General features: G+C 43.7%; 1 long non-coding RNA gene across 1 annotated transcript; it reads left to right on the forward strand.

The window, feature by feature from the left end:
- The first annotated feature begins 732 nt into the window (after positions 1 to 732).
- LOC137570573 (uncharacterized) lies at positions 733 to 24,912 on the forward strand. Its single transcript, XR_011031088.1, has 5 exons — positions 733 to 817; positions 3,370 to 3,479; positions 24,466 to 24,493; positions 24,586 to 24,625; positions 24,701 to 24,912. It is a non-coding gene; the product is annotated as an uncharacterized lncRNA (long non-coding RNA).
- Positions 24,913 to 26,667: the final 1,755 nt, after the last annotated feature.

Here is a 26,667-nt window from a genome sequence, read left to right on the forward strand (position 1 = left end):
CAAACATCACTTTGACAGCATGCTTGAATCACTGTGTAAACTCTCCAAAGGGAAAGAAGGGGGGGGGGGGGGGGATTCAATTACCCTCTTGTCATTGTGTCTTTATCTTATTGGAAATAGGAAGCGTCCCTGTTGTTTGCATGCTGAGAAAAGCTAGTTACTGTAGCTAAAAAACAAACAAAAAACACTTCCCTTGAAGGGGGTTACATATATTTTTGGGGAGTGACTATTTTTTGCCAGTTTTTATTTTTGGATGTTTACAACCCCCATCATAGATGGGATATTTGTTAAGTGTTTATCTTGTTAAAAAAATAAAATAAAATAAAAAACTTCTATTGTTGCAAAGCATTAGAAAAGAAAACCACAGTGAGTAGTGATATCTGTAGCATCTGTTCAAGTAAAGGTGCCCAAATACACACTGATTTTCCAATTCAATTTCCTGCACATTCCATCACTTTAACCAAATTGGAAAAATCGATTGAAAATATCATTCGGACAGTATGGAAAATCTCAGTGGACAGGAGCGACTGCAGACCAACAACCTATGGCACTGCATCACACAGTGCAATGCTGCAGTTCGATTACATTTTCATTAGATTCCACTGGAATGCCACTGGAAAGGAAGGGTGACAGGGCTTCCTACAAAGAGAGGTTGAAGTGAAAGCGATTTATTTATTTTAATGGGTAAAGACAAGCAAAGATTCTATTCTCATTTGTTAAGTGTTGTTTTAAAAGCTGTAATATGCTAGAACTTTCTGACAGCGTGTCACATGATGCCCTGTTGCCATGGAGACCTGACACTGGAAGCAGCGATTAGGTGAGTGTTAACCCTCTCTTATCGCCACTCATGACTCTGCAGGGAAGGAGCATAGGCAGCTGGATTAACAGCACATGCGGCTTTATTATTGAAACCCCCCCCCCCCCCCCTGTGGCCTGCTGTCAGGAATCATGTTCTGCTACTTTCTGCCTGCTGGTGGCAGCATTGACTTGAACTTTTATGGACTTTCATTATTCCACCAGCAGGTGGCTCTGGGGACTTGGCATGCCATGGACTTTCACTGCTCCACCGTTAGGTGGCTCTATTCAGTCTGGAAACAGCTCTGCCACTACAAGGGCTGCTCTACACTGACTATTTATTATTTATTTATTTATTGTATTTATAAAGCGCCAACATATTACGCAGCGCTGGACAATAAATAGGGATACATACAATATTTAGGGGTGACATACAGCAAAATGACAATACCTGAATACAAGAAAGATCAGATCATGCAGCACAGTATGAGTACAAGGTAATGCTTAGTCAGTCACTGGATGGAGCATGGAGATTAGGCAAGTTAGGTTCACTCAGATGCCTAGCATGGGTTCACAGTAATGGAGGTGCATGATCAGGTTGGACACAAAAGGAGGAGGACCCTGCCCAAAGTCTTACAATCTAAAGGGAGAGGTAGGGACACGAGAGGTAGGAGACCAGAGTTCAGCTGTGGGTTTAGAGCACTTGTGAGGGGTAGTAGGCCAGAGTGAAAAGGTGAGTTTTGAGGGCTTTCTTGAAGATGTTAAAGGAGGGGGCTGCCCTAATGGGTGGAGGTAGGGAGTTCCATAGTGTTGAAGCAGCTCTTGAGAAGTCCTGGAGGCGTGCATGGGACTGGGTGATGCGGGGGGCGGTTAGGCGAAGTTCATTGGAAGAGCGGAGTGAGCGGCTAGGTGTGTACCTCTGAGTACGATCGAAAATGTAGGTTGGACAGGTTTTGTGGACAGATTTGTAGGTCAGACACAGTATCTTGAATCTGATTCTGGACTGGATAGGAAGCCTGTGGAGGGATTCAAGGAGGGGATCCGCCATGGTGGAGCGATGGGAGCAGTGGATAATTCTGGCTGCTGCATTCATGATGGACTGTAGTGGGGCTGTTCGGGTCATAGGGAGACCAGACAGCAGGGCATTGCAGTAGTCAAGGCGGGAAATTATGAGGGCATGGATGAGGAGTTTGGTGGTGGCAGAGGTCAGGAAAGGGCAAATCTTACAGATGTTACGAAGGTGGAAGTTGCAGGACTTTGTGGGGTTTTGGATGTGGGGAGTGAAGGAGAGTGCGGAGTCCAGGGTGACACCCAGACAGCGGGCTTGAGAGGTAGGGTGAATGGTAGTGTGGTTAACAGTGACATGCACATCTGGGAGGTTTATGGATGTCCGGGGTGGGAAGATCATAAATTCCGTTTTGTCTAGGTTTAGTTTCAGGAACCTAGCGGACATCCAGGAGGAGATGGCTGATAGACAGGAGGAGACCTTGTCTATGGTAGTGGTGGATATGTCAGGGGTGTGGAGGTAGATCTGGGTGTCATCTGCATACAGATGATAGTTAAAACCCATGGAGGAGATAACCTTGCCAATGGAGGATGTGTATAGGGTGAACAGTAGGGGGCCAAGGACCGAACCTTGGGGAACTCCCACCGAGAGGTGGTTGGGGGTGGATGAGGACTCATTGAAGGCGGTCGTGAAGGAGCGGTTGGAGAGGTAGGATGAAAGCCAGGACAGGGCAAGATCGTGAATGCCCATGGATTGGAGGGACTGGAGGAGTAGGGGATGATCTACTGTGTCAAAAGCTGCTGAAAGGTCAAGAAGGAGGAGAATGGAGTATTTACCTTAAGCTTTAGCTAAGGCAAGGTCATTGACCACTTTGGTGAGAGCAGTTTCGGTTGAGTGGGCAGGCCGAAATCCAGATTGCAGTGGGTCTAGCAGTGAGTTGGCATTGAGGAACTGGGTCAGGCCTTTGTGAACCAGACGCTCAAGGAGTTTTGAGGCAAAGGGGAGGAGGGAGATAGGACGGTCGTTGGAGGGTAGCGAGGGGTCGAGGGAGGGAGGACTATGCATTTCAATCATGCAGCATGTGTGTCCTCTTTATATAAAGGCCTTGCAAGATGTAACTTGGGCCAGAACTTTGCGCTCACAAGCTGGAGTATCTGGACAACCCTGGTTTCCTGGTATTTTGTATTCCTGTGTCTGCTACCCTGTTACTGAACCTATTTCCTGTCTGACCTCGATTGTCTGCTCCTTTGTACCGTGATTGCTCGATTGTTGCCGACTTTATGCTTGTTCTGACCATGATTTCTGCCTGCCTCCTTGTACTGCGATTGGTGTATATATTTATCCTGTGTATATATCCTGTATATACTTAGTTAGATAGATAGATAGGGTTTGGGGGATTTTCACTTTGCTTGTATGGTGTATATGCATGTGGTGATTGTATCATTGTGTATATTTGTCTTTGCATTCCTGATTGTTTGTTGTGCATGCAATTGCATGGAATTTGCATTATATTGTCTAAAGCACGATTTGTCAATAAACTATAAATCAATCCCAGTTTCTCCGTTCAGGCTTGTAACACCTGCCTAATACCCAGATGGCTTCACTCCAGTCTATTATGAACTCCGCGACACCTACAAAACACTCTACAGTCTTGCAACCCCCTACTTAACCTACTGAGGTATGGTGGCTAAAGATGATGTACTCCATATGGTAATATCCATAAATTCCTATATGTACATCTTCCTTTTTTCCTTTCTTATTGGCCTCCCCTGACCATATAGCTAGCAGTGTATTTGCATTACATCATGATCTAGTATCTGGCACTGTTCTTTATGGAGGTTGTGTAATATCATTGTTCATATTCATGTGTTTGGGCTCTTACCCTTTCATTTTATAATTTGTCCATCTGTACTGGCAGATTCAAGGAAGGTATAATCCGGCGTTATACAAAATTACTGAGAAACAAGAGGGAGACCAGGAGCCTTATGTTGCAGTATGTCAGTGGGTGTTGACACACAACACAATATTAATAGAATATGACACACAACACAATATTAATAGAATATTATACTCACAAAGGTGGTTTGCTGCCAGCATCCACCAAACAGAACCTGTGGGGAGATGCCGACTCCTGCTCGGGTTTCCAGGTACTGTGGGAACAGGTCACTCTCCTACACAGTTTTTTAATTGTAATCTAAAAACCAATACCTCTCCAGAGAGATGATCCTGTAATAACAAACTGGTTCAAAGGTGCCCAATGTATTCTATACTGGTGTAAGTATATGTGTATGTATTATATTGAAGAGACACTGAAGCGGAAAAAAAAATGATATAATGATTGGTATGTGTAGTACAGCTAGAAATAAAACATTATGAGCAGAGACATAAGTCTAAATGTTTCCAGTACATGTAGAGTTAAGAAACTCCAGTTGTTGTCGCTATGCAAAAAAGCCATGAAGCTCCACTACTTCCAAAGTCGCAGAGAGCTCTGTCTTCTGAAGCTTGTTATCTCAACTGTCAGACACTGTATTTTCTTTTTCTCTCAAGAGGACAGGTCAATAGTTCACAAGACTGCTCTGTAAAAACATTTAGAATGCTGAGTAGTGTGGAAACTGCAAATATTAACAAATGATGCAATGTTATAAACAACACTATATAACTGAAAATAAAAATATGAGAATATTTTCTTTGCTACAAATCTTCTAGTAATTATCCGCACTACACAACCAATTTATTATGTCATATTTTTATTTATGCTTCAGTGTCTCTTTAACCCTCTGGGCGATACAATTATATCGCCTAGGAGGTGGCGCAGCACTATTTTTTTAAATGTTTTATTTTTTAAATCATGTAGCGAGCCCAGGGCTCGCTACATGATAGCCGCAGCGCAGCGGCATCCCCCCACCCACTCCGATCGCCTTCGGCGATCAGAGTAAGCAGGAAACCCCGTTCAGAACGGGATTTCCTGCTGGGCTTCCCCGGTCGCCATGGCGACGGGGCGGGATGACGTCACCGACGTCATGGACGTCGTGACGTCGGAGGGAGTCCCGATCCACCCCTCAGCGCTGATTGGCCAGGCTGCGCAAGGGGTCGGGGAGGGGGGGGCTGCACAGCACGGCGAGCGGCGGCGGATCGGCGGCGAGCGGCGGCGATCGGAAGTTACACGCAGCTAGCAAAGTGCTAGCTGCGTGTAACAAAAAAAAAAATTATGCAAATCGGCCCACCAGGGCCTGAGAAATCCTCCTGCGCGATATACCCCGAGCTCAGCTCGGGATTATCGCTCAGGAGGTTAAATATAAAAATGTATATAGGAGAGGATTACTATCTTAGTACCAGATGTGTAAACAAATTTGAACACCCTGACATGTTCAGAAGTACACACTAACTTTTTTAGTATCCAGTGGAGCACTGCATGTATAATAATTGCATGAAGACCATCCAGAATGACTCTCCAAGAACAGTCACTGTGTGAGAGTGGTATAAATGAAAAATGAAGGTTTTTTTAATGATTGCCACTATTCAAAGCATGCAATGTGATCATTACCAGCACAGCACCAATTAAGAGCTAATACAGTGAGTGGAAGAGGACCCCCCAGGTACAGGACCCTGATGCGGTCGCACCCTCTGCATCCCCTATTGCTACATCACTGATCTTATCCATAGGTTTTTATGACGCTGTAAGGATCCAGTACTGTACAAAAGGCAAAAGCCGATGCTGTACAGATATTTATAGCAGTCAGGCTTCAGCCTTCATTCAGAACAATGAAGTATGGCTGAGAAGTGGTTGCTATGGTTAACCATTCATAGTTTTATTATACATTCATAAAACATTGTGTGTTGTTTCTAAGTGACAAGCACACAGAGCATGTTCACAGTTCGTAGTCCTCTGTACTGGGATGAGCACTTGCTTTTAACTGTGACATGAAGATTTTTAGCTATTTTGTTTCATAAAAGCAAATAGATGCACAAACATTAATTCACTCTACAGGCTGAAAACTTCATTTTCTCCTGTTCATTTATGAGATATTTACCAGGGTGCTCATTAGTCATCAGTGTTCTCCAGAGAGGTGCATTGACAACGACACCATCCCTGACCCATTTGATATCAGTAATACATGGCTTGATAGTTGCAGGGATTCTGATCAATCCTCTTCCTGAAAACTGATGGGTACAACAACAAAAATAAGAAATGTTAATGCTGACCGAGCCCTACTGGCAAAAAAAACCTTAACTTTTAATTGTATTGATTAACATAGTATAGAGGGGCCAATACAAATTAAATCCTAATAAAACAATACATCAATCAATTGCTCAGGGGGTGGTTTAAAGCAGCAGGGAAAGCCAGACGATCCCAGGGAAAAAACACATATATAAGTAGATAAATACTTGTTATACTTACATAACATATGTACTGTACTATCCACTTTTTGATTACAGTGAATTGTATATAGTAAATAAAGAGAAAACAGTTCCTGGCATTTTCCATTTTTACTTTTTCTGACTGAAGCCAATCCTGATGTCATTTCCTCCCTTACTCTTTTTTGTCCTAGAAACTGCACTGTCATATATAGCTTGCTTTGTAAACACATGTGAGAAAAGCTTAGATCATATTTCAAAAGCTTCTCCTTTATCAGCCTCGTGTCACACTGAACTTCCCTCAGCCAATCAGTGATGAGCAGTGATGTGGGAGGAGAGATGACAAGCTTACTTCTCATTGGCAATGTACCAAAAAGAGCCAGGCTGACTGAGATAAGATTCATTACAGCAGAAATATTTCAGATTAGATTGGAATGCTTGCAATGCAGGATTAGGTTGCAGGCTGCATAATAAACAGAACATTGGGTAAATGGAATTTGATTTTGTGGCTGACAATCCTGCTATAAGACAGGAGTGGAATATACATCCCCTGTCAATAGCAGGGACAACATTATAGTCTATAGGTGGGCGAACTGCATAATCGGTTTCATCTGGAGCCACTCTAAATTGTTCGTGCCTCAGCCTTTAAATAACACTGCCTCCAGGAAAGGATTTAAATAAAGGTGCTAACAAGACAAAGTGCTAGTACTATACTTATATCATACCCAAGAACCCAATATGTTTCACCCAGGCAGGGGCTTCATCGGGGGAAAGTGCAATTGTGCATATGAAATACAAATAGCAAAAGATAGACATAGAGCTGTGCACATAATGTATAGCCCAAGATAGAGCTGATAAGCCACTAACTAGGCCTCCTATTCATAGTTTCACTATGTAGTCTCTTCCTCCAATGGTCCATAATTTGCAGGAATAAAATATCCAAGTTCCTGGTCATCCGTGCAGTCCAATAAGTAGTATTACCTATACATGGCAAACATACCTCTGTAACCACTTGCTATCCCTACGACGTGAAAATAAGTCTCTGCACTCTCCTTCCTACAAAATCTTAGATGACGCTGTTTATTTATCTCTGACCTCATAACATCACTACAGAGTTGTAAAATAATGACAGCAAAAGCCTCTCCTCCTCCAAGGGAATTCAATGGAAGAGTTAATTAGTAAACAAGTGTAAAATACACATTCCAGGAGCAGACAGTAGCAGATTGTATACATTACTTAATTGTTACATCTAATACATTATTGTAACGTTTGGTGTCAGCACACAGAGAGTATCTGATTATTGATGATCTGCAGTATCACCAACAATACAGATGTATACCTGATTATTAGTGATCTGCAGAATCACCAATAATACAAGTATGGCTAACCTCTGGACACCTAATAAAGGGTAAGTGTTTGGATGCAACCGTAACTTTAATAGTTAGAAGAAACCTCACCAGAGGGGCTGGTGAGGTACTATCAGTACACGAAGCGTGCACTAGCGTACAAGCTCCAGCAAGCTGGAGAAACAATACTGAAGAGGCTGAATCTCCCGAGGAGTGGGGAATTCAGAATATACTGCAGGCAAATGAACACCCGAGGGGCGGGTGAGTCAGACTGTACTGCAGCCTACTAAATACGGTAATACTAAAATGACAGATACCTAGAGAGCAGGTAGTTAAGGCTGAACTATAGCCTAGCCAAGTTGCTTGACCAGCGGAGCTGGCGCAGTAACACCTCACCAGTGGCGAGGGCCCACTGGCAAGTGGAATGGTCAGGCAGGCAAGGGTCGGCAACAGAGAAGTACGTATCAGTACAGAATCGTGAGACAAGAGAGTAAACGGTAATCAGGCAGAGGTTCAGCAACAGGTAGGTACTTATCGGTACAGAATCGTGAGACAAGAGAGTAAACGGTAATCAGGCAGAGGTTCAGCAACAGGAAGGTACGTATCGGTACAGAATCGTGAGACAAGAGAGTAAACGGTAATCAGGCAGAGGTTCAGCAACAGGTAGGCAGATAGGTGAAAGTACAGGATCAGAAGGCAGGATCAGAGTCAGAGGTAATAGCTAAGAGTCATACACAGGATATCAATACAGTAGTAATTTCCTAGTCTGGGTGTGAAATCCGTGGCATCAACACCCGGGAACTAGTCTACAATTAACAATAGCAATACAGCAATATCCTAGACTAGGTGTGAAATCCTTAGCATCAACACCAGGGAACTAGCCTTAGGTCTGCGCGCTAGCACGCAAGTATTCACGACAACAGACACTGTAGCAATGAAGCCAGGAGGCTTATGAAGCTGAGGAGACCTCACTGGCACGCCCCCCTCTCATCAGCCAATCCTGGGTCTCCTCTCACGTCAGCTGACCAGCAGGTCAGCTGACGGGCTTTTATAAAGGTCCCGTCTGTGCACGCGCCCACGCGCTAAGGCGACCCCCGACAGAAGAGAAGGCTCCGTCCTCGGCGTCCCGGACGGATGGCCGCATGGAGGCAGCTGCGGCGGCGGTGCTGTTCGCCGCAGCTGCCTCATTTCTCACAATTATCAAGACAAATTAACTGTTTAACCTCCCTGCCGTTATAAAAAATTGCTGCGCACGGCAGGGAGGGTGTTTTTTGGCATTTTTTTTATAGCATGTAGCTAGCCTAGCGCTAGCTACATGCTTCCCCCCTCCCTGCGGCGTCCCCCCGAATGCGCCGATCGCCGCCCGCGCATATACCCATCCGGAAATCCCGTTCTGAACGGGATTTCCAGGAGGGCTTCCCCCGTCGCCATGGCGACGGGCGCGATGACGTCACCGACGTCATCGACGTTGTGACGTCAGAGGGAGTCCCGAACCACCCCTCGATGCTGCCTGGCACTGATTGGCCAGGCAGTGCACGGGTCTCAGGGGGGGGGCACCCTCTGATGCGGCGGGTTGCGGCGAATCGGCGCGGAGTGGCGGCGATCGTAAGTTACACGCAGCTAGCAAAGTGCTAGCTGCGTGTAACAAAAAAAATTATGCAAATCGGACCAGCAGGGCCTGAGGAATCCCCCGCGGCAGGTTACCCCGAGCTGAGCTCGGGATAACCGGCAGGGAGGTTAAATAAACAGGAGGGATAGACAAATAAAATGTGTGGGTTTCATGTACAATATAACTGTTTACATTAAAGCTATAATGTATGAAAGTGGATAAACTGTGTATTTTTCACTTTTTTCCTTATTTTCCTTTTAAAATGCATAGAAAATAAGGTCATTACTAATAATAAATATCAGCCACAAAAAGCTTTAGTTGTCCTGAAAAAAAAAATATATAGATCATTTAGTTGTGATAATTATTGATAAAGTTATTGCCAAAGTAATCACAGCTGAGCTGAACTGTGAAAATTACCAGGGTAGTGAAGTGGTTAAGCAAACTCTGGCATATTTTGACACTTAGCCCTGGGTCATGCATATTGCACACAATACATGCAAACAAGTGTTCACCTGGTCAGGCAGGTAACGGGCGGCAAAAGCACTTTCCCTGATGCTTAGGGGTACTGTATGTGATTAAAGAGTAGTAGTAATAATAATAATCATCATAATTATAATATTTTTTTATAGCACTTCTCTCAAAGCGCTCTGACCCTGCGTTCTGCAGTCTCAAAGGTTTGGGAAAAGTGGTGGGTTTTTAGCATTTTCTTTCTTTCTTTCCAGAGAAGAAGCCACTCACACTGATTGTGGAAGTGAGTTCCATAGCAATGGCATATTTGGGGTGTATAATGTCATTTGGGAGAAGTGATACCTCTTATTTCCTGGCAATCCCATAGTCCAATGCCTAATGATAACCAGGGACAGATTTACATATCAACAGCATAACAGCATTCACTGCCTTAAACTCCAACTATCAGTACTGAATGCAGCCCAAACCATGTCCCTGTAACACAGCTGGAAAACAGCTGGCAAACCTTACAATCTTGTCCATATTTGTACTATTTTTCTGTATTAAAAGACATAATGGCTTAGTAAAATGACCACTTTATCTGTGCATATACTGTATATTCTAGCTGATGGCATGTGCAAGGCTGTGCAGGGCTGAAGTTGACAATACCAGCTTTTCACAGTTTTCGTCCTACAGCACAGCTCAGTGGTCAGCAGAGTTCCTACAGAAAACTGGAGGCAGGCATTTCTAATGGCCAAGTCCAACAATGACCAAAAATGAGGTTACACTTTTGTCCTCAAAATGTATTTCAGTATCAAAAGACTGCAGTGTTCCTGCTAACATGAGTTCATACACAGAAAATCATTTCAGTTAAAAATATATTTCTGTAATACAACAATAAAGGATTACAATCAGAAAAAAAACTTCAGTCCTTTACATTTCTTCTTTTAATAATGAATTAATTAAAGTCACGAGAAAAAAGTATACTAAGATCTGCATCGTACTTTTCCCACTCCCTGCATGGCCCAAAGTGTAAAAGCAGCTAAAGTGAGCAGCAACCAACCTGGCTGTCAATCAGAGAACTGCGATGATCCTCATCTTTTACTAGGTAACAGTAAAAAAGGGCGCAGGAGGCTAGTGGACAAATCGGGCGCCGCCATTCACTCCCATAATAAATATCGTTTAATGGGCGCCCGATAGGAAAAAAGGGCGCCGGAGAAAAATAACGTTTTAAAAGCGGCGCCCGGAGACTAAATGTTTTATTACTGCTTCTCATGATTACACATTATTTAATGATTTATACATGTTTTAATATTATTTTTAAACGAAAAACAGTACAATATTTTTTTTAAACATTATTTTTAAACGAAAAACAGTACAAATTTTTTTTTTTTTTTTTTTTTTTTTACATTATTTTTAAACGAAAAAACCGCACAATATGTTTTTGAAACTTTATTAATGCTTATCACAGGGGGGTCTTAGGTTTAGGCACCAACAGGGGGGTCTTAGGTTTAGGCATCAACAGGGGGGTCTTAGGTTTAGGCACCAACAGGGGGGTCTTAGGTTTAGGCACCAACAGGGCGGTCTTAGGTTTAGGCACCAACAGGGGGGTGTTAGGTTTAGGCACCAACAGGGGGTCTTAGGTTTAGGCACCAACAGGGGGGTCTTAGGTTTAGGCACCAACAGGGGGTCTTAGGTTTAGGCACCAACAGGGAGGTCTTATGCTGGGAATACACGGTTCGTTTTTGCCTTCGTTTAAACCTTCGATTCGTTCGGTAAACGAATCGAGTGTTGAAAACGTATGTGAAAATAGTCATAATCTCATTATAGTTTCGATTAATAGACCCCAAAAACGAACGACTAGTGATCGAACATGTTTGATATTATCTCTCTTTATCCATCTAATCGAGCCATTGGTAGGCTTGATGGCTGTTCAGATCGATTATACATTCGTTTTTGCTAGTCCGTCCCTGTAAAAAGGGATTTTCGTTTCGTTTCTTTGCAGCCTTCGATCATTGGAAAAACGAAACCATCAGAATCGGAAAAAAAAACTAAACCGTGGGTGGTGATATTAACCGTATGACTGATTATTTCGGGATCGAAAAGGACAAAAGGCACAATCGAAACGAAGGTTTAAACGAAGGCAAAAACGAACCGTGTATTCCCAGCATTAGGTTTAGGCACCAACAGGGGGGTCCTAGGTTTAGGCACTAACAGGGGGGTCTAGGGGTTAGGGGTAGGTACAGGGAGGGTTACTTAGGCACCAACAGGGGGGGTCTTAGGTTTAGGCATCAACAGGGGGGTCTAGGGGTTAGGGGTAGGTACAGGGAGGGTTACTTAGTAATTTTTTTTTTAAACGTTATTATACGTTTCACTATTTAAACGAAAGATTAACGTTTTTACAATTGCCGATTTAATGCACATTATTTAATGATTTATAACTTTATAAAACATTAATTTTAAACGAAATACATTACAATACATTTTTAAACGTTATCCGTGCTTATCGTTTAAAACCCCGCGCCCTTTTTTCCCAGCGCCCCTTTTTAACGTACGCCTTTTACTACCCCAACAATAGCCATAGTTGAGGACAATTTTTTGTTTGTTTGTTTTTTAACTTTTTTTTATTTTGGGGGGGGGGGGGGGGGTAAATTGATAAGATCAGAATAGTGCTGTTTTTAGATCAGAATAGTGCTGTTTCACTTCTAAGGGGGCAGTCGTCAATGAGTATTCATAACCATACAATTAATGGTATAATTAAAACTTTACGACAAACTGATAAAAATACATAGAGAACATGGGTGTTCCCTGTTTAAGGATACTCATGTTTTTATATTTTCTAGGTCTGATTTCATGAGTTGTAACTGTGCCAAAAATGTATGGTTATGAGTATTCATTGACAAGTGTCCCCTTAAAGTAGAGTGACCAGACGTCCCGGATTGCCCGGGACGCGTCCCGGATTCGGGGTCCGCTGTCCCAGGCAGCATGAGGTCCCGGGAAACGTCCCGCTTTCAGCAGCGGGACGTCCCGGCCTCGGGACTCTGGCCACTCTCTCTTTATGAACTGGCAGCGGTGTCTATAGACGCCGTGCCAGTTCATTTTCTGCAGCCCCGCTCCAGCCTCCTCTTCCGGTGTCTGTTCCGACACCGGCAGGCGAGCAGGGCTACGGCAAGATGGCTGCCGAAGCCCTGTACTGAAAACCTATTTGTGTCTCCAGTACTGGGTTTCGGGCGCCATCTTGCCGTAGCCCTGTCAGCGCGGGAGACCAGAGAGAGCAGGAGGAACAAGACGGTCCCGGGACGGAGCAGCGCGCCAGAGGAAGACTTCTGCCAGGTGAGTAAATGTGTTTTTTCCAGGTGTACTTTGCCTGCATTGCGTTTCATTTGTGGTGAAATGTTTGCCCACATTATGTTTCATTCCTGGTGAAATGTTTGCCTGTATTGCATTTATCTTCTGGTGAAACGTTTGCCCGCATTGCGTTTCATTTTTGGTGAAATGTTTGCCCGCAGTGCGTTTCTTGTCTGGTGAAATGTTTGCCCGCAGTGCGTTTCTTGTCTGGTGAAATGTTTGCCCGCAGTGCGTTTCTTGTCTGGTGAAATGTTTGCCTGCAGTGCGTTTCTTTTCTGGTGAAATGTTTGCCCGCATTGCGTTTCTTTTCTGGTGAAATGTTTGCCTGTATTGCGTTTATCTTCTGGTGAAATGTTTGTCCGCAGTGCCTTTCTTTTCTGGTGAAATGTTTGCCCGCAGTGCGTTTCTTGTCTGGTGAAATGTTTGCCTGCAGTGCGTTTTTTTTCTGGTGAAATGTTTGCCCGCAGTGCGTTTCTTTTCTGGTGAAATGTTTGCCCACATTGCGTTTATTTTCTGGTGAAATGTTTGCCCGCATTGCGTTTCTTTTCTGGTGAAATGTTTGCCCGCATTGCGTTTATTTTGTACTGACATGTTGCCCGCATTGCGTTTATTTTGTACTGAAATGTTTGCCCGCATTGCGTTTATTTTGTACTGAAATGTTTGCCCGCATTGCATTTATTTTGTACTGACATGTTGCCCGCATTGCGTTTATTTTGTACTGACATGTTGCCCGCATTGCGGTTATTTTGTACTGACATGTTTGCCCGCATTGCGTTTATTTTGTCTGACATGTTGCCCGCATTGTGGTTATTTTGTGCTGACATGTTGCCTATTGCGTTTATTTTCTGGTGTCCGGGGTAACTGTTACTGCATTTATTATTTAATGGTCATAGATGGCTATGTTTGCTGTTTTGTGGTTACGGTATACTATTAGCATCACACAGTTTCTGCACACCCATGATGCAAAGTCTCGTTTGTCCACATCATGGTGTAAACACTGCTTTCTTATGCCTCGCTGTTACATCATTACGTTAGCTCCGCCCATACAATGTCATGGCCACGCCCATTTTTCGCCGCGCCCCCCCAGTCTTCGTCGCAGCGCGCTCCTCAGTCCTCCCCACTTTTCGCAGGTTTCCCAGGTTGGACCCACAAAAATATGGTCACTCTACTTAAAGAGTATCTGTATTGTTAAAATCGCACAAAAGTAAACATACCAGTGCGTAAGGGGACATCTCCTATTACCCTCTGTCACAATTTCGCCGCTCCCCGCCGCATTAAAAGTGGTTAAAAACAGTTTTTAAAAGTTTGTTTATAAACAAACAACATGGCCACCAAAACAGGAAGTAGGTTGATGTACAGTATGTCCACACATAGAAAATACATCCATACACAAGCAGGCTGTATACACCCTTCCTTTTGAATCTCAAGAGATCATTGTGTGTTTCTTTCCCCCTGCAGTTCTCATGCACTGAAGTTTCAGGCTGCTCGTTTTTCTCCTGCAAACAGCTTTGCCCTTGTCTGTAATTCTTCAGTATGTGAAAGCCCAGCCAGCTCAGAGGACGATTTATCCAGCTTGTAAAAGATAAGAAAGAAGAGAGAAGCTGCCCTAATCTAAATAATACACAGGCAGTGTGCATAGAGGGGCCTGGAAGGGGGAGTTCATAGCAGAACCACAACACTGAAGAACTTGGCAGCCTTCTTGACACAGGCCGACAAGTCTGACAGGGGAAAGATACATTGATTTATTACAGAGACTGTGATAGTAGAACGTGCTGCAGTAAGCCAGAACACATTAGAATAGCTTTTGGAACTTGTAGGATGATAAAAAACAGGATGCAATTTTTGTTACGGAGTCCCTTTAAAAACTCCACATTTCTGCTCAATAATTACTACATGTTCTAATAGGGATGTGAAGAAATATGTAATAGAATTTCACTTGTTTTTAAATGATAGGTTTTTTTTTACACCAATGCAAAGGGAGTTATTTTATTGTTCATGTTTAGCTTTTTGTTGCTTTTACTGCCTGCTATAACATACCTACAAACTTTTATGGATGTAGAAAGATATATTCAAGATCAACGTCAAAATGTTTCACATTCCTGATATTCCGTCATTTAGGCCTGCTGTTAAAACTTACAACCACCTTTCAAAGACTTTTCTTATACTGTACTCCAGTGAGCAGGCAAGGGGCAAGTTCACAGACCACAAAGCCACACCCTCTCCCATCAACGTGGTCATATATTTGAACATAAATGGATGTGGTGTGCATTTGTTGTATAGGCAAACTGTTTATAGGACATGGCTACAATCCCACCTGAGTTTTAAGGTGTACATTAACGGTACAATTTTTTCATCAGATGCGATCTATCAGCGCAATTTTTACAATCGAATTGTACAAAAAACTGTGCAGTGTGTGGTGAAAATCGATTTAAAACGATTCTGTGGTGGACTGGAAAAGAAAAAGTAATTGATTTGAGTAGTGTCAACTAACCAATCAGACTCCCAGCCAGCATCTGTTCAGCTGTCAAGGCAAAAATCACCTCAAATCTTCCCACCAGATCACTTCTCTTTCCTAAATAGGCTTCAACTTCACAGCAGCTACTGTTTCAATCTCATAGGAAACAGTAACCTAGTATTGACCCATTCCTGTCCTTTGAGGAATCCTATTTAAAAACTGGATCCTGCATTCAAGCTTTGAAGTCTGCACTCTAACCCTCACCATTCTCTTAAAAGGTGTACTTTTGGCTATTGGCCTTGAATTTAACAACAGAACTGCTTGTGCTAGAACCCGATCCCACCCCCTTAGTGTGTGCGTGGTTTCTGGATTCTTTATTAGTCCATTGTAACTTTCAATCAGGTCATCTGCTTGTGGATGACAAGGCACATGGAAAAGCCAATACACTCTTTTGCCTGCTGTTGAACTGTGTTTCCAGTGAAATGTGTTCCTTGATCACTTAATTTTCTTTAGGTTGTCATAAATTCACCTTTTATGCAAGTCTGTGGGGAGCCTGGCAGTTCAGCAAGTCAGTGTGATTGCAGATGGCATCCCCGGAACCCCTGCAGACATGCAGTATTCTCCTGTACAGGGCCGGATTTGTACTCTTTACCGCCCAAGGCCAATGTCACCAGTCGCCCCCCCTTCAGTATAGCAAGCAAGATGACCCCTATCCAGTTTCCTCCCCTATAGGTAGCCTGATGACTCCCTTAATCCATCCTATTCCCATTTCCCCTCTTTCAGTACAGCTCGCCTCCACACCGCTGCAGCTATCAGTGTCACTCACTTCTCTGCTTGTCTCCAGTGTAGAAGCTTCCTCTTCCCCTCTGTCTCCAATGCTCCACAACGCCAATGTGCACAGAGAGCAAGGTGGCTGCTGCACAGGTGGCTGGCAGCAGGGAGATGCTTGCAAATGCTGCACCAATTTAGCCTGCTGCTTTTGTGCCCTTGCACCTGTGGTGCCCACGGCCATGGCCTAGGTGGCCTTGGCCTAAATCCGGCCCTGCTCCTGCACAGTTTGACAATCTCTCTGAGCAAGCTCTGCAAGACGGAGGTTCCTGCATTCCTGCAGACAAGCCGGAATCCGCTCATATATGGCCTCAATTTACTAAGCTTTATCAAACACTTTATCAAACGTTTGATAATTTACCTCATGAGTAAAATCTAATATTGAATTCACTAAGGTGTTCTAGATTTATTGAACGTTTTATCGATAAAACATTTGATAAATATATAACACTTTAGTGAATTCAAAATGAGATTTTACCCATGAGGTACATTATCAAATGTTTGATAAAGTGTTTGATAAAGCTTAGTGAATTGAGGCCATGGGGTCCGCTCTAGGAGGCAGACACGTGTGATAACTCGTTCCTCCTACGCATTACGTCGCAGATGCTGATTGCATTAGCTCATTGCTGTGCATGAGTGATCTGCAGTGTGTGGTTTCTGATCACTGCTGAGAGGTGTGGTCTGTTGTTGTATATAAGCCTGCTCAAATCATTGTATTGACCAGGGGTGCTCTCCGAGCTTAATCATGAGTAATCATGAGTGATTACTCATGATTTAAATGAGGTGTAATTACAGCAGGTGTGCGGCGGGGAATGAAAGTATTATTTACCCATAATTCCGCCGTCCACCCTGCATCCTGAGAGTCCATGCTGTTAGACAGCTCGTGTTCCAAGCCTCGCTGCCGTCACTTCCTCCTTCCGGCTTGAAGGAGGAAGTGACAGCAGCGAGGCTTGGAACACGGGCCATCTAACAGCACAGACTCTCAGGACGCGGAATTATGGGTAAATAACCCTTTCATTCCCTGCCGCACACCTGCTGTAAATTACACCTCATTTGAATCACAAGTAATCACTCGTAATTACTCGTGATTAAGCTCAGAGAGCACCCCTGGTATTGACAAGGTGTGACATATCATAAAATATCACCTACTGTGTTTTCCCTAAAATAAGACCTAACCCAAAAATAAGCCCTGGCTTATATTTTAAGCATACTTGAAATATAAGCCCTACCCCGAAAATAAGACCTAGTTTAAATGGGACGTTATGTTTATGGGAAGGTGTGTGGTCTCTTACTGCACCTGGCTTGTGGCTGAGTACCCCTCCATTTCTTGTAACTTCTCCGGTGTATGCAGCGGCATAGTATTGAAGCTGTGAATGCGCCCTTTGACCCTTACACTGACGCTGTATGCAGTACGCTAGGTCGGCTCTGCGCTGGCGCTCCCTTCTTGTCATAATCAATGTGCACCCAGCTGATGCATCCCAGATGCACACTGATTATGACAAGAGGGTAGCGTCAGAGCAGAGCCGACCTAGAGTACTGCATACAGCGTCAGCGTGAGGGTCAAATGGCGCTCTTAAAGCTTCAATACTATGCCGCTGCTAAACCGGAGAAGTTGCAAGGCACAGAGGGGGACGCAGCCACAAGAGAGATGCGGTAAGAGACCACACACCTCCCCATACACATAGCGTTTACCCCTCTCCTGAGAGTAAGCCCCCCCCCAAAAAAAAAAACCCTAGCACATATTTCTCCCCCCCCCCCCCCAAAAAAAAAAAATGTAAGACAGTGTCTTATATTCGGGGAAAATGGTAGGAGAAAACTCAGGAGAATCAGTTAATTGCATATGGGCCTTATCTCTATGCCTGCCCTCTTTGCCCTGCAAGTAATCATACTCTGAGCCATGAACTGTTTTATTTGCATCTTTCTGAACCAAAGGACTGTTTCTTTCTGCACATTTTCATAATGGTCTTTAAAATGCAAAAAGATAAACTGTTCCTAAAACCATAACTTTCCTAAAGACACCAAGGGCTTGATTCACAAAGCGGTGCAAAGTGTTTGCACGCGAGTGAAAAGCCCCTTATCACGCCTAAACTCAGTTTAGGCATGATAAGAAGAAACTCGCGCGAATTTTCCGCGCGCAAAGTTTTGCGCGCGCAGCACCCTGCGCTTCGCGCGAAGCTCCCATTAAGCCCTATGGGACTTTGCGAGAGTTAGAGCACAAAGCGGTGATAACTTTGCTAGTGCAAAGGTTATCACGCCTAAAGTCTTTTAGGCGTGATAACTGAGTTATCACCGCTTTGTGAATCAAGCCCCAAGCCTTCAAAAGGAATCCATCTCAAACTGCAACTTTGACTTTAGCAAGACAATCTATATATATAATAGAGTAAGTGCCTCAACCTTCAAGCAAGAAGAAGAAGTAGTGCCCTGCCCCCAGGGCCGGTCCAAGCAAGAAAAAGGGGCTGGTCCAAGCAAGAAGAAGAAGTAGTGTCATATCAAACCAAGGGCAAAGAGGGATAATTTGCATATTTAGTAGCAGTGCATTGTGAGTAACCACAAATGTTCACTTATAGCTGAATTATTGCAGATTTGCTTCTGTTTTAAGAAGGAACATTACACCAAGCTTTGCTTTTTTTAGTAGGAGGGCTTTTTGGTTTCTTTTATCCTCCTATACATTCTTAGTAGTTTGGGTCACCCTGAGCTGCTTGGTTACTCTGTTGTACTGGTCCAAGCCCTATCTCATACAGCCTTATCAATCCCTGCTACGTACTGATGAGGACCAAGCGTCTGAAATAGGCTTTCACATGTGGGTTTGATATGACTGTGTAAAACTTAAAGCTATATGCTTGCTTGACTTACCAAGGGTGAAAAGGAATAATTTGCATGTTTATTAGCGGTGCATTGTGGATAATCACAAATGTTCACTTATAGCTGAATTATTGCAGATTTTTTTCTGTTTTAAGAAGGTGAATTACACCAAGCTTTGATTTTTTTTAGTAGAAAGTCTTTTTGGTCCCTTTTATCCACCTATACATTCTGAGTTGTGTGGGTCACCCTGAGCTGTTTGGTTACTCTGTTGTACTGGTCCAAGCCCTATCTCATACAGCCTTATCAATCCTTGCCATGTACAGATGAGGACCAAAAGTCTGAAACAGGCTGTCACATGTGGGTTTGATATGGCTGTGTAAAATTTAAAGCTATAGGCTTGCTATACACCAGTGGTTCTGGATGCATGCTTAGCTTACTAAGAGTGAAAAGGAATTATTTGCATATTTAGTAGCAGTGCATTGTGGGTAACCACAAATGTTCACTTATAGCTGAATTATTGCATATTTCCTTCTGTTTTAGGAAGGCAAATTACACCAAGCTTTGTTTTTTTAGTAGGAGGTCTTTTTGGTCCCTTTTATCCCCCTATACATTCCGAGTGGTGTGGGTCACCCTGAGCTGCTTGGTTACTCTGTTGTACTGGTCCAAGCCCTATCTCATACAGCTATATCAATCCTTGCCATGTACAGATGAGGACCAAAAGTCTGAATCAGGCTGTCACATGTTGGTTTGATATGACTGCGTAAAATTTAAAGCTATAGGCTTGCTATACACCAGTGGTTCTGGATGCATGCTTAGCTTACTAAGAGTGAAAAGGAATTATTTGCATATTTAGTAGCAGTGCATTGTGGGTAACCACAAATGTTCACTTATAGCTGAATTATTGCATATTTCCTTCTGTTTTAGGAAGGTAAATTACACCAAGCTTTGCTTTTTTAGTAGGAGGTCTTTTTGGTCCCTTTTATCCCCTATACATTCCTTGTGGTTGGATCACCCTGAGCTGCTTGGTTACTCTGTTGTACTGGTCCAAGCCCTATCTCATATAGCCGTATCAATTCCTGCCATGTATAGATGAGGACCAAAAGTCTGAAACAGGCTGTGTACATGTGGGTTTGATATGACTGTGTAAAATGTAAAGCTATATGGTTGCTATACACCAGCGGCTCTGGATGCTTGCTTAGCTTACCAAGAAGGAAAAGGGGTAATTTGCATATTTAGTAGCAGTGTATTGTAGGTAACCACAAATGTTCACTTATAGCTGAATTATTGCAGGTTTCCTTCTGTTTTAAAAAGGCAAATTACACCAATACAGTGTGCGGCATTGCAGGAAGTGACGACAGTGGAACGCACGATGGAACACGGAAGAGGTGAATCATCCCCGCCCGCTGCCTCTTACTAATAGTGGCGGCTGCTACTGTGCTTAAGCAGGAGGGGGAGCGCACATGGGAGACCCAGGTAAGGGGGGGGGTAGTTCCTGCTGAGCTTAAGCTGGAGGGGGAGCGCATATGGGAGACCCAAGTGAGGTAGGGAGGTCCAACTACCCCTCCCCGCCGCTGTGCCCAATACCCCCTTCCTGCCCTCTACCCTCTTATGCGGCGTATGCTACGCCGGGGGTCGGCTAGTTGAAGATAACTTTGCTGCTTCAGTAAGCAGGTTACAGAAGTACTGTTGTATCAATAGCTTGGAGCTCCAGTGGCTCAGATTCTTCTTCACTTGCAGAACACAAAAAGTATTTTTGAGGTCTTGGTGACTTCAACACTGGAACCTCTTAAAGAGAACCAGAGGCGTATTAAAATTAAAAAATAGATATTGCTTCCCACGTCCTCCTAGAGACCGCTGCTACGGCCCAGTACCCCTCTATAGATGATCACTACCACCATAGAACTAATAGAGAGCTAATACAATGGTTGAAGGAGAGACCCTGGTGGACAGTAGCTACCTCTGCATTCCCTATTGCTACGCCATTAGCACTTGGGAATAATGTCACCAGAAAGTGTATTTTGTGATCATCAATGGTCAATGTGCTGCTCGGCTCTTTGCCAGCTAAGTTGTCCATTCTATCTTACAGATAAGTGAAGGGAAGGGCAAGCCGGAGATATCCCACTGACTGCAGCTATAGAGGGAACTATAAAAGTGCTTGGTTGAAGATTTTTTTAACTTAGTGAAATTTTGTAGGGAAGACAGTATTCATGCTAGACTTTCATCCAAAATGTGTGGTAGGTATGTGTTGGTGAATAATGTAATATGAAACACATGAGTTTTTGCTTTTAGTATGCTAGTGTGTTTCATTGCTTTAACAAGTGCCCAATATAGCTTTCTGTTTTCTGGCATGATATCCTCCTGCTTTGCTATTTGTGTTCCCAATTACAGGCTCATGACTCCATACTGCTAGCTGACCATTGGCCACTTTAGCAGCATGGTGTACTAAGGAGCAGTAAGCTGCTTAGCTGCACAAGTTTGTAAGCAACAGACAAAGCAGCCAGTCAGAGAGTAATCTAATTTTGCACATGCCATTAACAGCTCTATAAGACCAGCTGCAGAATGACAGCCCAAATCACAATGACACATTTTGCAAGAAAGTTGAGCTCAGCATCTGGATTGTAAAGCTGCCAAATATACTTTCTTCTTTCATGTTGACACAGATGTGAAAAGCACAATCCCTTTCTAGGTGCTAAAATTATACATATCTGTGTAGCCATCTCTTCTTATTCTGCCTTTTGCTTACCCAGCAAGTTGTATGGATGAGCCTGACAGTTTGCGTATTGTCAGAGCAAATCAGACAGCCCTCAAAAGTAGTGCATATAGCACTCTGCATGCACGTGTCATATGGAATCTGACTTCATTAATGTTTCCTTTGCTTCAGCTGGATTTCGATTTTGGGTTATCTCTGCATCTTGAGGTTAATTGGAATTTTTAGATCAGATGATAGAAAGGTACAAACAGACGTTTGACTAATAACAATAATAATAAAAAGTAAGAAACTAAACAGAAAACAGCTACACCCTGAACAGAAACAAATACGGTTATTATTTATAACAATCGTAACAATAGTAAAAGATAGATCAATAGATAGTCCTTGTATATTACACTGCATAGTCAAGATCCAAGCAGCTCCATCTGTGTATATTTGCAAGTGTGCAATTTACAGCATTGCTCTTGATACCTGCCTATGTATTCAACACTGGAGCTAGATAGTGAGCTAGCCATTGCCCAGGCTACATACTGAGTGTAACACACAATTCTCGTCCAGAATTTCAACTCTATGATCTGAGAATCCATTAAAGGAAACCTAAAGTACAAAACAATTTAACTCACCAGGGGCTTCTACCAGCCCCCTGCAACCACCCTGTGCCCGTGCCGCAGTGTTGCCAATGCATCCCTTTAATTACTGACACATATGAATTATACAGGTTTCGTGGCTAGGTAGATGCAGTTAAGGCACCGATTATGTGTAAGTAGCCCTAAAACCTGTATAACTTAGATGTGTCAGTATTTAAAGGGATGAGTTGGCAACACTGCCGTGCCGTCATGCGCAGAATGCTCACGGTGACAGCAGCATCATCATATGGCTAGGCGCAAGTCGACTGGTCCAGTCGCCGAAATCAAAACTGAGTCACTGCAGGGGACTGGAGGATCATTCCATGACGGTGCAGGCACTGGGCAGTTGCAAGGGCTGGTAGAAGCCCCAGGTGAGTTTAACAGTTTTTTTTTTTTACTTTAGGTTTCCTTTAAATAACGACCGCCTAACGCTGATAGGCGTCGCCAGGTCAAAGTGGTGTTTCCATGGTTCCATGTCAGTTCACGGAGGGTGTCTCCGTGAACAGCCTGCGAGCCTCCGATCGCGGCTCGCAGGTGAAATGTAAACGCGCGGGGAAGAAATCCCCGGTGTTTACGTCGCACGGCGCTGCTGCGCAGTAGCGCCGTAAAGGAGATCGGCAATCCCCGGCCTCTGATTGGCCGGGGATCGCCGGCATCTGATAGGCTGAAGCCTATCAGAGGCGGTACAGAACAGATTGCCGTCCTGTGCCGCCCATGGGAAGGAGGGGAGGGAGGGAAAGAGAGGGAGGCTGAAAATCGCTGCGGAGGGGGGCTTTGAGGAGCCGGCAGCGATCAGACCCCCCCAGCAGGACATCCCCCTAGTGGGGAAAAAAGGGGGGAAGTCTGGTCGACCTGGCTGCAAGGTGATCTGTGCTGTGGGCTGGAGAGCCCACCCAGCACAGATCAAAGAAAACAAGCCCAGTCCTTAAGTGGTTAAAGCAGGTGTACCCATTGGGTAAATTGTGTTCTACCGGTAGAACTTCTGAGTAGAGGCCACACCACTCGCCTGAGTTACATATGCGTCATACTCAATCTCTTTGACTTGGTTGAGCTTAGTGTGATATGCTGTCCTGATGTGTTGCACAGCAGTGTAGAGAGGATTATGATGTTGCAACATGGGGAGCCATACATTTACATGCATTATTTGTTGCTGCTGATTACATTTTGCTGGACATTGGGCATAATACGGTTAGCATGATATTATGACTTTATTTGGTGAAACACTGTTCTCATTGTCTTACTGGGGAGGACTCTATAATATGCATCTAATTGATTGGCAGCTTGTGGTAATCACTGATGGACTGCTGTGGTGCATGTGCTGCAGTTGTGATTTGCATCTGTAAGTAGATTCTACCTGGTAGATAATTTTCAGTTCATCATTTTCAAAATGGCTTGCAAGCTAAGAAAGTGAGGGCACCTCTGCATTAAGGGTCCCCACACCAGCAATTGCAGTTCAAAGGACTATAGGAAGAAGAGGGGGTCTTAGGAGTCTTGAAGATCCTTGAAGAAAAAAAGCACAAAAGGCCCTGATATACACATGCTCCAGTACAATATTTGACCTGAGGAAGTGGACAAAGATCTGTGAAATGCATTGTCTTCTGTGCCATTCTAATAAAGGTGGTTTCCCCTTGTATGTTTTCGATATGTGTTCATTATGGAGGCAAGCCAACAACATTTGGTCAAGTGTAACCTGTTTTGACTCTTATTCTGGCCCGACTGAGAGGAATTCACCAGACACTGACATAAATGAGAATATGAAGAATTTATTTGTGACCGAAACAGATGGTCGAAAAGGTAGGTATCTCACCCGAATAATCAATTTACAATATCTCATTTTGTTCACACTACATAAACCAGTCATATCTTCTTCACTTCACAGCCGGTGCACTGGTAAAGATGGGGAAGGAAATTCAGGATATATATATATATATTTTATAACTGGTTGATGGTACTTAAACAACTTCCACTCCTTGGCATGAAAGAATTTCTCGGACTCCTTCTCTTTGTGGACTCAAATAAAAAACTAATACAATAAACAATAAAGAAATGTAAATAAATAAAATAATAATAATAAAAAATTAAGTAGAGAACAAATATCTGACTTGAGTAACAAAGGCTCCTCTTTTCTTTTACTTAGATTCCACACAAGATGAAATTTCAGCGAAGTAAGTGTAACACTGGAGGTTAAACCTCTGGTTGACTTCTTCTCTCTATTAGAAGCTATTCTCCTTTAACTTTAGTTCCTTTCTTTTCACAGGTTGCACAGCGACTCAGCTACACCATCTCCTTTTCTGTTGGTAAGTCACCAGACATATTGTGTCTAACTGATAAGTTTTTTTGCTTAACTTTCTCTCTCTTTTCCTTTTCAACAGGACTTGCACTTTGGCAGGGCATTTATTGATAACACATTCACTTTACTGGACTGAGGGTATGACAGGAAAATGTCTCAGGAACACAATAACAGTTGGCGGCTGAACTACACCTCAATTGAGGATTTCAAGGGAGGCTATACACCTTCTGTCAACATAGTTCAAGATATACTGAGCTGTAGCCTGAAAACAGTCTTAGTTCATCAGCCATAAACAGTGCTATTCTTGCATCAATAAACTGTTCATCATGTTTAAGGCTACTGTTTCTTTAAGTTCACACTAGACAGGCAGATCCTAATTCGCCACCCTAATCAGAGGAAAAATAATAAAGTACTCCTGCTGTTAACTGTCACTTTCTTCTGGCAATTAACACTGAATTCTTGCTCTCTTTGTCTTTCATACAATCGCTCTGAATACTTACTGTGGTACTGTGAAGTAGCAATACTCATACTCATTTGTCATGTCTGACTTTCAGCTTTACATTGGATCTGACTATCCTGTCCCTTTACGGTTTCCCAGTGGTTGCCCATATAGTTTCGCTTTATAATGGCGCCCTCTCTGTGCCTAGGTAGCTGCTGACCACGCTCTGGATTCCCTTTGCCATCCTGAGGCCTCCTCTCCCCTTGCTCTCTGCCGCCTAACTGCACAATTCCTGTGAGGAGAACTGGTTATAACCAGTTCTCCTATGCCTCTGTCGCTCTAGAAGTTTCCCTGCTTGTGTACCTGGTTGCTAAGCGACCGGCAGAGTGCACGCGACAATATGCAAGGCGAAATTTCGCCTCTAAAGCCGATACAAACACAAATGTCAGCATACAAAAAAAAACAAAACACTTTGTCCCCTGAGTTAACGTCACGCCACCTGAACCCGTCTCTATTGCTCTGCTGTCAGTATGATAGCAGAGCTCTGTGAGCCGGTCAGGAGCTGATTGACCCTGTGATAACTGTGAGCCAATGTCAGCCACTCACAGTGATCACAGGGTCGGGAGCCAATGAAATTGGCTTCTGAGCACCTCACCAAGCTCTGGTGTGCAAGTGGGCTGCAGCGTTGGAAGAGTGAGGCAGGAGAGGGAGACGTGGTAATTTAAAGGGAACCTAAACTGAGAGGGATATGGATATTTCCTTTTAAACAATACCAATTGCCTGGCAGTCCTGCTGATCTCTTTGGCTGTAGTAGAGGCTGAATCACAGACCTGAGACAAGTATGCAGCTAATCCAGTCTGACCTCAGTCAGAGCACCTGATCTGCATGCTTGTTCAGGGGCTGTGGCTGAAAGTATTAGAGACACAGGATCAGCAGGAGAGTCGGGCAACTGGTATTATTTTAAAAGGAAAAATCCATTTCCTTCTCAGTTTAGGTTCCCTTCCCAAACAGGGCATAGATTTCAATTACCGTGGTCTGGAAGCTGTTAAATTACTAGAGAGTTGCCCATCCTCCGCCTCTTTGGTCTGACAGACCTTGTTAATTGTTTACATTTTATAAACTGGTTTTGTTTTCCAGCTGTCATTATGTGTAAAATACAAGTTTACTTTCATCAAGACCCTCATCTCAGACTGTAATTTTGTTTTGATTTTTAATTCTGTTCTAAATAAGATAGATCGAAGCTTAATACTTTACTTTGAACATTTTAATTGCATTAAACCCACCTTCTAATACTGTTCTTGTTTTTAAGAGATCCTTAAGCCATCTTTAAAGAAAGAGTTTCACTTACCTGGGGCTTCTACCAGCCCCCTGCTGCCATCCTGTCCCGCGCCGGTCCTCTATAATCCTCCGTTCACCCGCTGCCGGCTAGTTTAGTTTTCACCGACTTGGAGGGCCACTGCGCCTGCGCAGCCCTGGCAACGCGTATCCTTTCTCGCAATGCTGTCCACAATAGCGCCCCGTGCTGGACGCTATTGCAGATGGCAACACGAGAAAGTATATGCATTGCCAGGGCTGCGCAGGGGCAGTAACCCGCAGACTCCGAGTCTGCC

This window comes from Hyperolius riggenbachi, chromosome 4 (assembly GCF_040937935.1).
Source record: "Hyperolius riggenbachi isolate aHypRig1 chromosome 4, aHypRig1.pri, whole genome shotgun sequence".
In the NCBI taxonomy this organism is placed as follows: Eukaryota; Metazoa; Chordata; class Amphibia; order Anura; family Hyperoliidae; genus Hyperolius; species Hyperolius riggenbachi.